The sequence below is a fragment of the Hydractinia symbiolongicarpus genome, chromosome 3, assembly GCF_029227915.1.
Source record: "Hydractinia symbiolongicarpus strain clone_291-10 chromosome 3, HSymV2.1, whole genome shotgun sequence".
Taxonomy (NCBI): domain Eukaryota; kingdom Metazoa; phylum Cnidaria; class Hydrozoa; order Anthoathecata; family Hydractiniidae; genus Hydractinia; species Hydractinia symbiolongicarpus.
Genome location: NC_079877.1, coordinates 35,550,934 through 35,568,632, shown reverse-complemented (window position 1 = coordinate 35,568,632; position 17,699 = coordinate 35,550,934).

Sequence of the window (17,699 nt, the reverse complement as noted above, 5' to 3'; positions counted from 1 at the left end):
CTCATTTCCCAAACGATTTTTTGAATTATTATTTCACCACTAAATCCTATGAGACTTGTAGTTTTTAAAAATGTTTTCATTTTTGATGAGACGCTGAATAAAAGAAGTTTAATAGCCGGCAAACGAAAACCCGCGATTTTCCGTAAATCCCGGACTCGGCCCGTATAGTCAAAAGTATACAAGGAAAGTACCCAGTGAATAAACTTATTTCCCGAACGAATTTTTAAATTATTTTTTCACCACTAAAACGCATGAGACTTGTAGTTTTCAAAAATGATTTCATTTTTGATGAGACGCTGAATAAAAGAAGTTTAATCGCCGGCAAACGAAAACCTGCGATTTCCCTTAAATCCTGGACTCGGCCCGTATAGTCAAAAGTATACAAACAAAGTACCCAGGGTGTAAACTCAATTCCCGAACGATTTTTTAAATTATTATTTCACCACTAAAAGGCATGAGACTTGTAGTTTTCAAAAATGTTTTCATTTTTGATGAGACGCGGAATAAAAGAAGTTTAATCGCCGGCAAACGAAAACCTGCGATTTCCCGTAAATCCCGGACTCGGCCCGTATAGTCAAAAGTATACAAGGAAAGTACCCAGTGAGTAAACTCATTTCCCGAACGAATTTTTAAATTATTTTTTCACCACTAAAACGCATGAGACTTGTAGTTTTCAGAAATGTTTTCATTTTTGATGAGACGCTTAATGAAAGTGGTTCATTGCCGGCAAACGAAAACCTGCGATTTCCCGTAAGTCCCGGACTCGGCCCGTATAGTCAAAAGTATACAAAGAAAGTACCCATGGTGTATACTCATTTCCCGAACGATTTTTTAAATTATTATTTCACCACTAAAGCCCATGAGACGTGTAGTTTTTAAAAATGTTTTCATTTTTGATGAGACGCTTAATGAAAGTGGTTTATTCGCCGTCAAACGAAAACCTGCGATTTTCCGTAAATCCCGGACTCGGCCCGTATAGTCAAATGTATACAAAGAAAGTACCCATGGTGTATACTCATTTCCCGAACGATTTTTTAAATTATTATTTCACCACTAAAGCCCATGAGACTTGTAGTTTTTAAAAATGTTTTCATTTTTGATGAGACGCTGAATAAAAGAAGTTTAAACGCCGGCAAACGAAAACCCGCGATTTTCCGTAAATCCCGGACTCGGCCCGTATAGTCAAAAGTATACAAGGAAAGTACCCAGTGAGTAAACTCATTTCCCAAACGAATTTTTAAATTATTTTTTCACCACTAAAACGCATGAGACTTGTAGTTTTCAAAAATGATTTCATTTTTGATAAGACGCTGAATAAAAGAAGTTTAATCGCCGGCAAACGAAAACCTGCGATTTCCCTTAAATCCTGGACTCGGCCCGTATAGTCAAAAGTATACAAACAAAGTACCCAGGGTGTAAACTCAATTCCCGAACGATTTTTTAAATTATTTTTTCACCACTAAAAGGCATGAGACTTGTAGTTTTCAAAAATGTTTTCATTTTTGATGAGACGCGGAATAGAAGAAGTTTAATCGCTGGCAAACGAAAACCTGCGATTTCCCGTAAATCCCGGACTCGGCCCGTATAGTCAAAAGTATACAAGGAAAGTACCCAGTGAGTAAACTCATTTCCCGAACGATTTTTTAAATTATTTTTTCACCACTAAAACGCATGAGATTTGTAGTTTTCAGAAATGTGTTCATTTTTGATGAGACGCTTAATGAAAGTGGTTTATTCGCCGGCAAACGAAAACCTGCGATTTTCCGTAAATCCCGGACTCGGCCCGTATAGTCAAATGTATACAAAGAAAGTACCCATGGTGTATACTCATTTCCCGAACGATTTTTTAAATTATTATTTCACCACTAAAGCGCATGAGACTTGTAGTTTTTAAAAATGTTTTCATTTTTGATGAGACGCTGAATAAAAGAAGTTTAAACGCCGGCAAACGAAAACCCGCGACTTACCGTAAATCCCGGACTCGGCCCGTATAGTCAAAAGTATACAAAGAAAGTACCCAGGGAGTAAACTCATTTTCCGAACGATTTTTTAAATTATTTTTTCACCACTACAACGCATGAGACTTGTAGTTTTCAAAAATGTTTTCATATTTGATGGGACGCTGAATAAAAGAAGTTTAATCGCTGGCAAACGAAATCCCGCGATTTCCCGTAAATCCGGGGCTTGGCCCGTATAGTCGAATGTATACAAAGAAAGTAACCAGGGAGTAAACGCATTTCCCGAACGATTTTTTAATTTTTTTCTTCACCACTAAAACGCATGTGACTTGTAGTTTTCAAAAATGTTTTCATTTTTGATGAGACGCTGAATAAAAGAAGTTTAATCGCCCTCAAACGAAAATCCGCGATTTCCCGTAAATCCCGGACTCGGCCCGTATAGTCCAAAGTATACAAAGAAAGTACCCAGTGAGTAAACTCATTTCCCGAACGATTTTTTAAATTATTTTTTCACCACTAAAACGCATGAGACTTGCAGTTTTCAAAAATGTTTTCATTTTTGATGAGACGTTTAATGAAAGAGGTTTAATCGCCGGCAAACGAAATCCCGCGATTTCCCGTAAATCCCGGGCTTGGCCCGTATAGTCGAATGTATACAAAGAAAGTACCCAGGGAGTAAACTCATTTCCCGAACGATTTTTTAATTTATTATTTCACCACTAAAGCCCATGAGACTTGTAGTTTTTAAAAATGTTTTCATTTTTGATGAGACGCTGAATAAAAGAAGTTTAAACGCCGGCAAACGAAAACCCGCGACTTACCGTAAATCCCGGACTCGGCCCGTATAGTCAAAAGTATACAAAGAAAGTACCCAGGGAGTAAACTCATTTTCCGAACGATTTTTTAAATTATTTTTTCACCACTACAACGCATGAGACTTGTAGTTTTCAAAAATGTTTTCATATTTGATGGGACGCTGAATAAAAGAAGTTTAATCGCTGGCAAACGAAATCCCGCGATTTCCCGTAAATCCGGGGCTTGGCCCGTATAGTCGAATGTATACAAAGAAAGTAACCAGGGAGTAAACGCATTTCCCGAACGATTTTTTAATTTTTTTCTTCACCACTAAAACGCATGTGACTTGTAGTTTTCAAAAATGTTTTCATTTTTGATGAGACGCTGAATAAAAGAAGTTTAATCGCCCTCAAACGAAAATCCGCGATTTCCCGTAAATCCCGGACTCGGCCCGTATAGTCCAAAGTATACAAAGAAAGTACCCAGTGAGTAAACTCATTTCCCGAACGATTTTTTAAATTATTTTTTCACCACTAAAACGCATGAGACTTGCAGTTTTCAAAAATGTTTTCATTTTTGATGAGACGCTTAATGAAAGAGGTTTAATCGCCGGCAAACGAAATCCCGCGATTTCCCGTAAATCCCGGGCTTGGCCCGTATAGTCGAATGTATACAAAGAAAGTACCCAGGGAGTAAACTCATTTCCCGAACGATTTTTTAATTTATTATTTCACCACTAAAGCCCATGAGACTTGTAGTTTTTAAAAATGTTTTCATTTTTGATGAGACGCTGAATAAAAGAAGTTTAAACGCCGGCAAACGAAAACCCGCGACTTCCCGTAAATCCCGAACTCGGCCCGTATAGTCAAAAGTATACAAAGAAAGTACCCAGGGAGTAAACTCATTTTCCGAACGATTTTTTAAATTATTTTTTCACCACTACAACGCATGAGACTTGTAGTTTTCAAAAATGTTTTCATATTTGATGGGACGCTGAATAAAAGAAGTTTAATCGCTTGTAAACGAAATCCCGCGATTTCCCGTAAATCCAGGGCTTGGCCCGTATAGTCGAATGTATACAAAGAAAGTAACCAGGGAGTAAACGCATTTCCCAAACGATTTTTTAATTTTTTTCTTCACCACTAAAACGCATGTGACTTGTACTTTTCAAAAATGTTTTCATTTTTGATGAGACGCTTAATGAAAGTGGTTTAATCGCTGGCAAACGAAAACCCGCGATTTCCCGCAAAGATCCCGGGCTTGGCCTGTATAGTCGAATGTATACAAAGAAAGTAACCTGTGAGTAAACTCATTTCCAAAACGATTTTTTAAATTACCTTTTCACCAATAAAACGCAGGAGACTTGTAGTTTTCAGAAATGTTATCATTTTTGATGAGACGCTGAATAAAAGAAGTTTAATCGCCGTCAAACGAAAACCCGCCATTTCCCGTAAACGCCGGACTCGGCCCGTATAGTCAAAAGTATACAAAGAAAGTTCCCAGGGAGTAAACTCATTTTCCGAACGATTTTTTAAATTATTTTTTCACCACTACAACGCATGGGACTAGTAGTTTTCAAAAATGTTTCATTATTGATGAGACGCTGAATAAAAGAAGTTTAATCGCCGGCAAACGAAAACCTGCGTTTTCCCTTAAATCCTGGACTCGGCCCGTATAGTCAAAAGTATACAAACAAAGTATCCAGGGTGTAAACTCATTTCCCGAACGATTTTTTAAATTATTTTTTCACCACTAAAACGCATGAGACTTGTAGTTTTCAAAAATGTTTTCATTTTTGATGAAACGCTGAATAAAAGAAGTTTAATCGCCGGCAAACGAAAACCTGCGATTTCCCGTAAATCCCGGACTCGGCCCGTATAGTCAAAAGTATACAAAGAAAGTACCCAGGGAGTAAACTCATTTTCCGAACGATTTTTTAAATTATTTTTTCACCACTACAACGCATGAGACTTGTAGTTTTCAAAAATGTTTTCATATTTGATGGGACGCTGAATAAAAGAAGTTTAATCGCCGGCAAACGAAAATCCGCGATTTCCCGTAAATCCTGGACTCGGCCCGTATAGGCAAAAGTTTACAAAGAAAGTACCCAGGGAGTAAACTCATTTCCCGAACGATTTCCTAAATTATTTTTTCACCACTAAAACGCATGAGACTTGTAGTTTTCAAAAATGTTTTCATTTTTGATGAGACGCTTAATGAAAGATGTTTAATCGCCGGCGAACGAAATCCCGCGATTTCCCGTAAATCCCGGGCTTGGCCCGTATAGTCGAATGTATACAAAGAAAGTACCCAGGGAGTAAACTCATTTCCCGAACGATTTTTTAATTTATTATTTCACCACTAAAGCCCATGAGACTTGTAGTTTTTAAAACTGTTTTCATTTTTGATGAGACGCTGAATAAAAGAAGTTTAAACGCCGGCAAACGAAAACCCGCGACTTCCCGTAAATCCCGGACTCGGCCCGTATAGTCAAAAGTATACAAAGAAAGTACCCAGGGAGTAAACTCATTTTCCGAACGATTTTTTAAATTATTTTTTCACCACTACAACGCATGAGACTTGTAGTTTTCAAAAATGTTTTCATTTTTGATGAGACGCTTAATGAAAGTGGTTTAATCGCTGGCAAACGAAAAACCGCGATTTCCCGCAAAGATCCCGGGCTTGGCCTGTATAGTCGAATGTATACAAAGAAAGTACCCTGTGAGTAAACTCATTTCCAAAACGATTTTTTAAATTACCTTTTCACCACTAAAACGCAGGAGACTTGTAGTTTTCAGAAATGTTATCATTTTTGATGAGACGCTGAATAAAAGAAGTTTAATCGCCGTCAAACGAAAACCCGCCATTTCCCGTAAACGCCGGACTCGGCCCGTATAGTCAAAAGTATACAAAGAAAGTTCCCAGGGAGTAAACTCATTTTCCGAACGATTTTTTAAATTATTTTTTCACCACTACAACGCATGAGACTTGTAGTTTTCAAAAATGTTTTCATATTTGACGGGACGCTGAATAAAAGAAGTTTAATCGCCGGCAAACGAAAATCCGCGATTTCCCGTAAATCCTGGACTCGGCCCGTATAGGCAAAAGTTTACAAAGAAAGTACCCAGGGAGTAAACTCATTTCCCGAACGATTTCTTAAATTATTTTTTCACCACTAAAACGCATGAGACTTGTAGTTTTCAAAAATGTTTTCATTTTTGATGAGACGCTTAATGAAAGAGGTTTAATCGCCGGCAAACGAAATCCCGCAATTTCCCGTAAATCCCGGGCTTGGCCCGTATAGTCGAATGTATACAAAGAAAGTACCCAGGGAGTAAACTCATTTCCCGAACGATTTTTTAATTTATTATTTCACCACTAAAGCCCATGAGACTTGTAGTTTTCAAAAATGTTTTCATATTTGATGGGACGCTGAATAAAAGAAGTTTAAACGCCGGCAAACGAAAACCCGCGACTTCCCGTAAATCCCGGACTCGGCCCGTATAGTCAAAAGTATACAAAGAAAGTACCCAGGGAGTAAACTCATTTTCCGAACGATTTTTTAAATTATTTTTTCACCACTACAACGCATGAGACTTGTAGTTTTCAAAAATGTTTTCATATTTGATGGGACGCTGAATAAAAGAAGTTTAATCACTGGTAAACGAAATCCCGCGATTTCCCGTAAATCCGGGGCTTGGCCCGTATAGTCGAATGTATACAAAGAAAGTAACCAGGGAGTAAACGCATTTCCCGAACGATTTTTTAATTTTTTTCTTCACCACTAAAACGCATGTGACTTGTAGTTTTCAAAAATGTTTTCATTTTTGATGAGACGCTTAATGAAAGTGGTTTAATCGCTGGCAAACGAAAAACCGCGATTTCCCGCAAAGATCCCGGGCTTGGCCTGTATAATCGAATGTATACAAAGAAAGTACCCTGTGAGTAAACTCACTTCCAAAACGATTTTTTAAATTATCTTTTCACCACTAAAACGCAGAAGACTTGTAGTTTTCAGAAATGTTATCATTTTTGATGAGACGCTGAATAAAAGAAGTTTAATCGCCGTCAAACGAAAACCCGCCATTTCCCGTAAACGCCGGACTCGGCCCGTATAGTCAAAAGTATACAAAGAAAGTTTCCAGGGAGTAAACTCATTTTCCGAACGATTTTTTAAATTATTTTTTCACCACTACAACGCATGGGACTAGTAGTTTTCAAAAATGTTTCATTATTGATGAGACGCTGAATAAAAGAAGTTTAATCGCCGGCAAACGAAAACCTGCGATTTCCCTTAAATCATGGACTCGGCCCGTATAGTCAAAAGTATACAAACAAAGTACCCAGGGTGTAAACTCAATTCCCGAACGATTTTTAAAATTATTTTTTCACCACTAAAAGGCATGAGACTGGTAGTTTTCAAAAATGTTTTCATTTTTTATGAGACGCGGAATAAAAGAAGTTTAATCGCCGGCAAACGAAAACCTGCGATTTCCCGTAAATCCCGCACTCGGCCCGTATAGTCAAAAGTATACAAGGAAAGTAGCCAGTGAGTAAACTCATTTCCCGAACGAATTTTTAAATTATTATTTCACCAATAAAACGCATGAAACTTGTAGATTTCAGAAATGTTTTCATTTTTGATGAGACGCTTAATGAAAGTGGTTTATTCGCCGGCAAACGAAAACCTGCGATTTCCCGTAAATCCCGGACTCGGCCCGTATAGTCAAAAGTATACAAAGAAAGTACCCAGGGTGTATACTCATTTCCCGAACGATTTTTTAAATTATTATTTCACCACTAAAGCCCATGAGACTTGTAGTTTTTAAAAATGTTTTAATTTTTGATGAGACGCTGAATAAAAGAAGTTTAAACGCCGGCAAACGAAAACCCGCGACTTCCCGTAAATCCCGGACTCGGCCCGTTTAGTCAAAAGTATACAAAGAAAGTACCCAGGGAGTAAACTCATTTCCCGAACGATTTTTTAAAATATTTTTTCACCACTAAAACGCATGTGACTTGTAGTTTTCAAAAATGTTTTCATTTTTGATGAGACGCTTAATGAAAGTGGTTTAATCGCTGGCAAACGAAAACCCGCGATTTCCCGCAAAAATCCCGGGCTTGGCCTGTATAGTCGAATGTATACGAAGAAAGTACCCTGTGAGTAAACTCATTTCCAAAACGATTTTTTAAATTATCTTTTCACCACTAAAACGCAGGAGACTTGTAGTTTTCAGAAATGTTATCATTTTTGATGAGACGCTGAATAAAAGACGTTTAATCGCCGTCAAACGAAAACCCGCCATTTCCCGTAAACGCCGGACTCGGCCCGTATAGTCAAAAGTATACAAAGAAAGTACCCAGGGAGTAAACTTATTTTCCGAACCGTTTTTTAAATTATTTTTTCACCACTACAACGCATGAGACTTGTAGTTTTCAAAAATGTTTTCATTTTTGATGAGACGCTTAATGAAAGAGGTTTAATCGCCGGCAAACAAAATCCCCTGATTTCCCGTAAATCCCGGGCTTGGCCCGTATAGTCGAATGTATACAAAGAAAGTGCCCAGGCAGTAAACTCATTTCCCGAACGATTTTTTAAATTTTTTTTTCACCACTAAAACGCATGAGACTTGTAGTTTTTAAAAATGTTTTCATTTTTGATGAGACGCTTAATGAAAGAACTTTAATCGCTGGCAAACGAAAACCCGCGATTTCCCGTAAATCCCGGGCTTGGCCCGTATAGTCGAATGTATACAAAGAAAGTACCCTGTGAGTAAACTTATTTCCCGAACGATTTTTTTAATTATTTTTTCACCACTAAAACGCATGAGACTTGTAGTTTTCAGAAATGTTTTCATTTTTGATGAGACCCTTAATGAAAGTGGTTTAATCGCCGGCAAACGAAAACCCGCGATTTCCCGTAAATCCCAGGCTTGGCCCGTATAGTCGAATGTATACAAAGAAAGTACCCTGTGAGTAAACTCATTTCCAAAACGATTTTTTAAATTAACTTTTCACCACTAAAACGCATGAAACTTGTAGATTTCAGAAATGTTTTCATTTTTGATGAGACGCTTAATGAAAGTGGTTTATTCGCCGGCAAACGAAAACCTGCGATTTCCCGTAAATCCCGGACTCGGCCCGTATAGTCAAAAGTATACAAAGAAAGTACCCAGGGTGTATACTCATTTCCCGAACGATTTTTTAAATTATTATTTCACCACTAAAGCCCATGAGACTTGTAGTTTTTAAAAATGTTTTAATTTTTGATGAGACGCTGAATAAAAGAAGTTTAAACGCCGGCAAACGAAAACCCGCGACTTCCCGTAAATCCCGGACTCGGCCCGTTTAGTCAAAAGTATACAAAGAAAGTACCCAGGGAGTAAACTCATTTCCCGAACGATTTTTTAAAATATTTTTTCACCACTAAAACGCATGTGACTTGTAGTTTTCAAAAATGTTTTCATTTTTGATGAGACGCTTAATGAAAGTGGTTTAATCGCTGGCAAACGAAAACCCGCGATTTCCCGCAAAAATCCCGGGCTTGGCCTGTATAGTCGAATGTATACGAAGAAAGTACCCTGTGAGTAAACTCATTTCCAAAACGATTTTTTAAATTATCTTTTCACCACTAAAACGCAGGAGACTTGTAGTTTTCAGAAATGTTATCATTTTTGATGAGACGCTGAATAAAAGACGTTTAATCGCCGTCAAACGAAAACCCGCCATTTCCCGTAAACGCCGGACTCGGCCCGTATAGTCAAAAGTATACAAAGAAAGTACCCAGGGAGTAAACTTATTTTCCGAACCGTTTTTTAAATTATTTTTTCACCACTACAACGCATGAGACTTGTAGTTTTCAAAAATGTTTTCATTTTTGATGAGACGCTTAATGAAAGAGGTTTAATCGCCGGCAAACAAAATCCCCTGATTTCCCGTAAATCCCGGGCTTGGCCCGTATAGTCGAATGTATACAAAGAAAGTGCCCAGGCAGTAAACTCATTTCCCGAACGATTTTTTAAATTTTTTTTTCACCACTAAAACGCATGAGACTTGTAGTTTTTAAAAATGTTTTCATTTTTGATGAGACGCTTAATGAAAGTGGTTTAATCGCTGGCAAACGAAAACCCGCGATTTCCCGCAAAAATCCCGGGCTTGGCCTGTATAGTCGAATGTATACGAAGAAAGTACCCTGTGAGTAAACTCATTTCCAAAACGATTTTTTAAATTATCTTTTCACCACTAAAACGCAGGAGACTTGTAGTTTTCAGAAATGTTATCATTTTTGATGAGACGCTGAATAAAAGACGTTTAATCGCCGTCAAACGAAAACCCGCCATTTCCCGTAAACGCCGGACTCGGCCCGTATAGTCAAAAGTATACAAAGAAAGTACCCAGGGAGTAAACTTATTTTCCGAACCGTTTTTTAAATTATTTTTTCACCACTACAACGCATGAGACTTGTAGTTTTCAAAAATGTTTTCATTTTTGATGAGACGCTTAATGAAAGAGGTTTAATCGCCGGCAAACAAAATCCCCTGATTTCCCGTAAATCCCGGGCTTGGCCCGTATAGTCGAATGTATACAAAGAAAGTGCCCAGGCAGTAAACTCATTTCCCGAACGATTTTTTAAATTTTTTTTTCACCACTAAAACGCATGAGACTTGTAGTTTTTAAAAATGTTTTCATTTTTGATGAGACGCTTAATGAAAGTGGTTTAATCGCTGGCAAACGAAAACCCGCGATTTCCCGCAAAAATCCCGGGCTTGGCCTGTATAGTCGAATGTATACGAAGAAAGTACCCTGTGAGTAAACTCATTTCCAAAACGATTTTTTAAATTATCTTTTCACCACTAAAACGCAGGAGACTTGTAGTTTTCAGAAATGTTATCATTTTTGATGAGACGCTGAATAAAAGACGTTTAATCGCCGTCAAACGAAAACCCGCCATTTCCCGTAAACGCCGGACTCGGCCCGTATAGTCAAAAGTATACAAAGAAAGTACCCAGGGAGTAAACTTATTTTCCGAACCGTTTTTTAAATTATTTTTTCACCACTACAACGCATGAGACTTGTAGTTTTCAAAAATGTTTTCATTTTTGATGAGACGCTTAATGAAAGAGGTTTAATCGCCGGCAAACAAAATCCCCTGATTTCCCGTAAATCCCGGGCTTGGCCCGTATAGTCGAATGTATACAAAGAAAGTGCCCAGGCAGTAAACTCATTTCCCGAACGATTTTTTAAATTTTTTTTTCACCACTAAAACGCATGAGACTTGTAGTTTTTAAAAATGTTTTCATTTTTGATGAGACGCTTAATGAAAGAACTTTAATCGCTGGCAAACGAAAACCCGCGATTTCCCGTAAATCCCGGGCTTGGCCCGTATAGTCGAATGTATACAAAGAAAGTACCCTGTGAGTAAACTTATTTCCCGAACGATTTTTTTAATTATTTTTTCACCACTAAAACGCATGAGACTTGTAGTTTTCAGAAATGTTTTCATTTTTGATGAGACCCTTAATGAAAGTGGTTTAATCGCCGGCAAACGAAAACCCGCGATTTCCCGTAAATCCCAGGCTTGGCCCGTATAGTCGAATGTATACAAAGAAAGTACCCTGTGAGTAAACTCATTTCCAAAACGATTTTTTAAATTAACTTTTCACCACTAAAACGCATGAGACTTGTAGTTTTCAAAAATGTTTTCATTTTTGATGAAACGCTGAATAAAAGAAGTTTAATCGCCGGCAAACGAAAACCTGCGATTTCCCGTAAATCCCGGACTCGGCCCGTATAGTCAAAAGTATACAAAGAAAGTACCCGGGGTGTTAACTCATTTCCCGAACGATTTTTTAAATTATTAGTTCACCACTAAAGCCCATGAGACTTATAGTTTCTAAAAATGTTTTCATTTTTGATGAGACGCTGAATAAAAGAAGTTTAATCGCCGGCAAACGAAAACCCACCATTTCCCGTTAACCCCGGACTCGGTCCGTATAGTCAAAAGTATACAAAGAAAGTACCCAGGGAGTAAACTCATTTTCCGAACGATTTTTTAAATTATTTTTTCACCACTACAACGCCTGAGACTTGTAGTTTTTAAAAATGTTTTCATTTTTGATGAGACGCTGAATAAAAGAAGTTTAATCGCCGGCAAACGAAAACCCACCATTTCCCGTTAACCCCGGACTCGGTCCGTATAGTCAAAAGTATACAAAGAAAGTACCCAGGGAGTAAACTCATTTTCCGAACGATTTTTTAAATTATTTTTTCACCACTACAACGCCTGAGACTTGTAGTTTTTAAAAATGTTTTCATTTTTGATGAGACGCTTAATGAAAGAAGTTTAATCGCTGGCAAACGAAAACCCGCGATTTCCCGTAAATCCCGGGCTTGGCACGTATAGTCGAATGTATACAAAGAAAGTATCCTGTGAGTAAACTCATTTCCCGAACGATTTTTTTAATTATTTTTTCACCACTAAAACGCATGAGACTTGTGGTTTTCAGAAATGTTTTCATTTTTGATGAGACGCTTAATGAAAGTGGTTTAATCGCCGGCAAACGAAAACCCGCGATTTCCCGTAAATCCCAGGCTTGGCTCGTATAGTCGAATGTATACAAAGAAAGTACCCTGTGAGTAAACTCATTTCCAAAACGATTTTTTAAATTATCTTTTCACCACTAAAACGCATGAGACTTGTAGTTTTCAAAAATGTTTTCATTTTTGATGAAACGCTTAATGAAAGTGGTTTAATCGCCGGCAAACGAAAACCCGCGATTTCCCGTAAATCCCAGGCTTGGCCCGTATAGTCGAATGTATACAAAGAAAGTACCCTGTGAGTAAACTCATTTTCAAAACGATTTTTTAAATTATCTTTTCACCACTAAAACGCATGAGATTTGTACTTTTCAAAAATGTTTTCATTTTTGATGAAACGCAGAATAAAAGAAGTTTAATCGCCGGCAAACGAAAACCTGCGATTTCCCGTAAATCCCGGACTCGGCCCGTATAGTCAAAGGTATACAAAGAAAGTACCCGGGGTGTTAACTCATTTCCCGAACGATTTTTTAAATTTTTTTTTCACCACTAAAACGCATGAGACTTGTAGTTTTTAAAAATGTTTTCATTTTTGATGAGACGCTTAATGAAAGAACTTTAATCGCTGGCAAACGAAAACCCGCGATTTCCCGTAAATCCCGGGCTTGGCCCGTATAGTCGAATGTATACAAAGAAAGTACCCTGTGAGTAAACTTATTTCCCGAACGATTTTTTTAATTATTTTTTCACCACTAAAACGCATGAGACTTGTAGTTTTCAGAAATGTTTTCATTTTTGATGAGACCCTTAATGAAAGTGGTTTAATCGCCGGCAAACGAAAACCCGCGATTTCCCGTAAATCCCAGGCTTGGCCCGTATAGTCGAATGTATACAAAGAAAGTACCCTGTGAGTAAACTCATTTCCAAAACGATTTTTTAAATTAACTTTTCACCACTAAAACGCATGAGACTTGTAGTTTTCAAAAATGTTTTCATTTTTGATGAAACGCTGAATAAAAGAAGTTTAATCGCCGGCAAACGAAAACCTGCGATTTCCCGTAAATCCCGGACTCGGCCCGTATAGTCAAAAGTATACAAAGAAAGTACCCGGGGTGTTAACTCATTTCCCGAACGATTTTTTAAATTATTAGTTCACCACTAAAGCCCATGAGACTTATAGTTTCTAAAAATGTTTTCATTTTTGATGAGACGCTGAATAAAAGAAGTTTAATCGCCGGCAAACGAAAACCCACCATTTCCCGTTAACCCCGGACTCGGTCCGTATAGTCAAAAGTATACAAAGAAAGTACCCAGGGAGTAAACTCATTTTCCGAACGATTTTTTAAATTATTTTTTCACCACTACAACGCCTGAGACTTGTAGTTTTTAAAAATGTTTTCATTTTTGATGAGACGCTGAATAAAAGAAGTTTAATCGCCGGCAAACGAAAACCCACCATTTCCCGTTAACCCCGGACTCGGTCCGTATAGTCAAAAGTATACAAAGAAAGTACCCAGGGAGTAAACTCATTTTCCGAACGATTTTTTAAATTATTTTTTCACCACTACAACGCCTGAGACTTGTAGTTTTTAAAAATGTTTTCATTTTTGATGAGACGCTTAATGAAAGAAGTTTAATCGCTGGCAAACGAAAACCCGCGATTTCCCGTAAATCCCGGGCTTGGCACGTATAGTCGAATGTATACAAAGAAAGTATCCTGTGAGTAAACTCATTTCCCGAACGATTTTTTTAATTATTTTTTCACCACTAAAACGCATGAGACTTGTGGTTTTCAGAAATGTTTTCATTTTTGATGAGACGCTTAATGAAAGTGGTTTAATCGCCGGCAAACGAAAACCCGCGATTTCCCGTAAATCCCAGGCTTGGCTCGTATAGTCGAATGTATACAAAGAAAGTACCCTGTGAGTAAACTCATTTCCAAAACGATTTTTTAAATTATCTTTTCACCACTAAAACGCATGAGACTTGTAGTTTTCAAAAATGTTTTCATTTTTGATGAAACGCTTAATGAAAGTGGTTTAATCGCCGGCAAACGAAAACCCGCGATTTCCCGTAAATCCCAGGCTTGGCCCGTATAGTCGAATGTATACAAAGAAAGTACCCTGTGAGTAAACTCATTTTCAAAACGATTTTTTAAATTATCTTTTCACCACTAAAACGCATGAGATTTGTACTTTTCAAAAATGTTTTCATTTTTGATGAAACGCAGAATAAAAGAAGTTTAATCGCCGGCAAACGAAAACCTGCGATTTCCCGTAAATCCCGGACTCGGCCCGTATAGTCAAAGGTATACAAAGAAAGTACCCGGGGTGTTAACTCATTTCCCGAACGATTTTTTAAATTATTAGTTCACCACTAAAGCCCATGAGACTTATAGTTTCTAAAAATGTTTTCATTTTTGATGAGACGCTGAATAAAAGAAGTTTAATCGCCGGCAAACGAAAACTCACCATTTCCCGTTAACCCCGGACTCGGTCCGTATAGTCAAAAGTATACAAAGAAAGTACCCAGGGAGTAAACTCATTTTCCGAACGATTTTTTAAATTATTTTTTCACCACTACAACGCCTGAGACTTGTAGTTTTTAAAAATGTTTTTATTTTTGATGAGACGCTGAATAAAAGAAGTTTAATCGCCGGCAAACGAAAACCCGCCATTTCCCGTAAACCCCGGACTCGGCCCGTATAGTCAAAAGTATACAAAGAAAGTACCCAGGGAGTAAACTCATTTTCCGAACGATTTCTTAAATTATTTTTTCACCACTAAAACGCATGAGACTTGTAGTTTTCAAAAATGTTTTCATTTTTGATGAGACGCTTAATGAAAGAAGTTTAATCGCCGGCAAACGAAATCCCGCGATTTACCGTAAGTCCGGGGCTTGGCCCGTATAGTCGAATGTATACAAAGAAAGTAACCAGGGAGTAAACTCATTTCCCGAACGATTTTTTAAATTTTTTCTTCACCACTAAAACGCATGTGACTTGTAGTTTTCAAAAATGTTTTCATTTTTGATGAGACGCTTAATGAAAGTGGTTTAATCGCTGGCAAACGAAAACCCGCGATTTCCCGCAAAAATCCCGGGCTTGGCCTGTATAGTCGAATGTATACAAAGAAAGTACCCTGTGAGTAAACTCATTTCCAAAACGATTTTTTAAATTATCTTTTCACCACTAAAACGCAGAAGACTTGTAGTTTTCAGAAATGTTATCATTTTTGATGAGACGCTGAATAAAAGAAGTTTAATCGCCGTCAAACGAAAACCCGCCATTTCCCGTAAACGCCGGACTCGGCCCGTATAGTCAAAAGTATACAAAGAAAGTTCCCAGGGAGTAAACTCATTTTCCGAACGATTTTTTAAATTATTTTTTCACCACTACAACGCATGGGACTAGTAGTTTTCAAAAATGTTTCATTATTGATGAGACGCTGAATAAAAGAAGTTTAATCGCCGGCAAACGAAAACCTGCGATTTCCCTTAAATGCTGGACTCGGCCCGTATAGTCAAAAGTATACAAACAAAGTACCCAGGGTGTAAACTCAATTCCTGAACGATTTTTAAAATTATTTTTTCACCACTAAAAGGCATGAGACTTGTAGTTTTCAAAAATGTTTTCATTTTTTATGAGACGCGGAATAAAAGAAGTTTAATCGCCGGCAAACGAAAACCTGCGATTTCCCGTAAATCCCGCACTCGGCCCGTATAGTCAAAAGTATACAAGGAAAGTAGCCAGTGAGTAAACTCATTTCCCGAACGAATTTTTAAATTATTATTTCACCAATAAAACGCATGAAACTTGTAGATTTCAGAAATGTTTTCATTTTTGATGAGACGCTTAATGAAAGTGGTTTATTCGCCGGCAAACGAAAACCTGCGATTTCCCGTAAATCCCGGACTCGGCCCGTTTAGTCAAAAGTATACAAAGAAAGTACCCAGGGTGTATACTCATTTCCCGAACGATTTTTTAAATTATTATTTCACCACTAAAGCCCATGAGACTTGTAGTTTTTAAAAATGTTTTAATTTTTGATGAGACGCTGAATAAAAGAAGTTTAAACGCCGGCAAACGAAAACCCGCGACTTCCCGTAAATCCCGGACTCGGCCTGTTTAGTCAAAAGTATACAAAGAAAGTACCCAGGGAGTAAACTCATTTCCCGAACGATTTTTTAAAATATTTTTTCACCACTAAAACGCATGTGACTTGTAGTTTTCAAAAATGTTTTCATTTTTGATGAGACGCTTAATGAAAGTGGTTTAATCGCTGGCAAACGAAAACCCGCGATTTCCCGCAAAAATCCCGGGCTTGGCCTGTATAGTCGAATGTATACAAAGAAAGTACCCTGTGAGTAAACTCATTTCCAAAACGATTTTTTAAATTATCTTTTCACCACTAAAACGCAGGAGACTTGTAGTTTTCAGAAATGTTATCATTTTTGATGAGACGCTGAATAAAAGACGTTTAATCGCCGTCAAACGAAAACCCGCCATTTCCCGTAAACGCCGGACTCGGCCCGTATAGTCAAAAGTATACAAAGAAAGTACCCAGGGAGTAAACTTATTTTCCGAACCGTTTTTTAAATTATTTTTTCACCACTACAACGCATGAGACTTGTAGTTTTCAAAAATGTTTTCATTTTTGATGAGACGCTTAATGAAAGAGGTTTAATCGCCGGCAAACAAAATCCCCTGATTTCCCGTAAATCCCGGGCTTGGCCCGTATAGTCGAATGTATACAAAGAAAGTGCCCAGGCAGTAAACTCATTTCCCGAACGATTTTTTAAATTTTTTTTTCACCACTAAAACGCATGAGACTTGTAGTTTTTAAAAATGTTTTCATTTTTGATGAGACGCTTAATGAAAGAACTTTAATCGCTGGCAAACGAAAACCCGCGATTTCCCGTAAATCCCGGGCTTGGCCCGTATAGTCGAATGTATACAAAGAAAGTACCCTGTGAGTAAACTTATTTCCCGAACGATTTTTTTAATTATTTTTTCACCACTAAAACGCATGAGACTTGTAGTTTTCAGAAATGTTTTCATTTTTGATGAGACCCTTAATGAAAGTGGTTTAATCGCCGGCAAACGAAAACCCGCGATTTCCCGTAAATCCCAGGCTTGGCCCGTATAGTCGAATGTATACAAAGAAAGTACCCTGTGAGTAAACTCATTTCCAAAACGATTTTTTAAATTAACTTTTCACCACTAAAACGCATGAGACTTGTAGTTTTCAAAAATGTTTTCATTTTTGATGAAACGCTGAATAAAAGAAGTTTAATCGCCGGCAAACGAAAACCTGCGATTTCCCGTAAATCCCGGACTCGGCCCGTATAGTCAAAAGTATACAAAGAAAGTACCCGGGGTGTTAACTCATTTCCCGAACGATTTTTTAA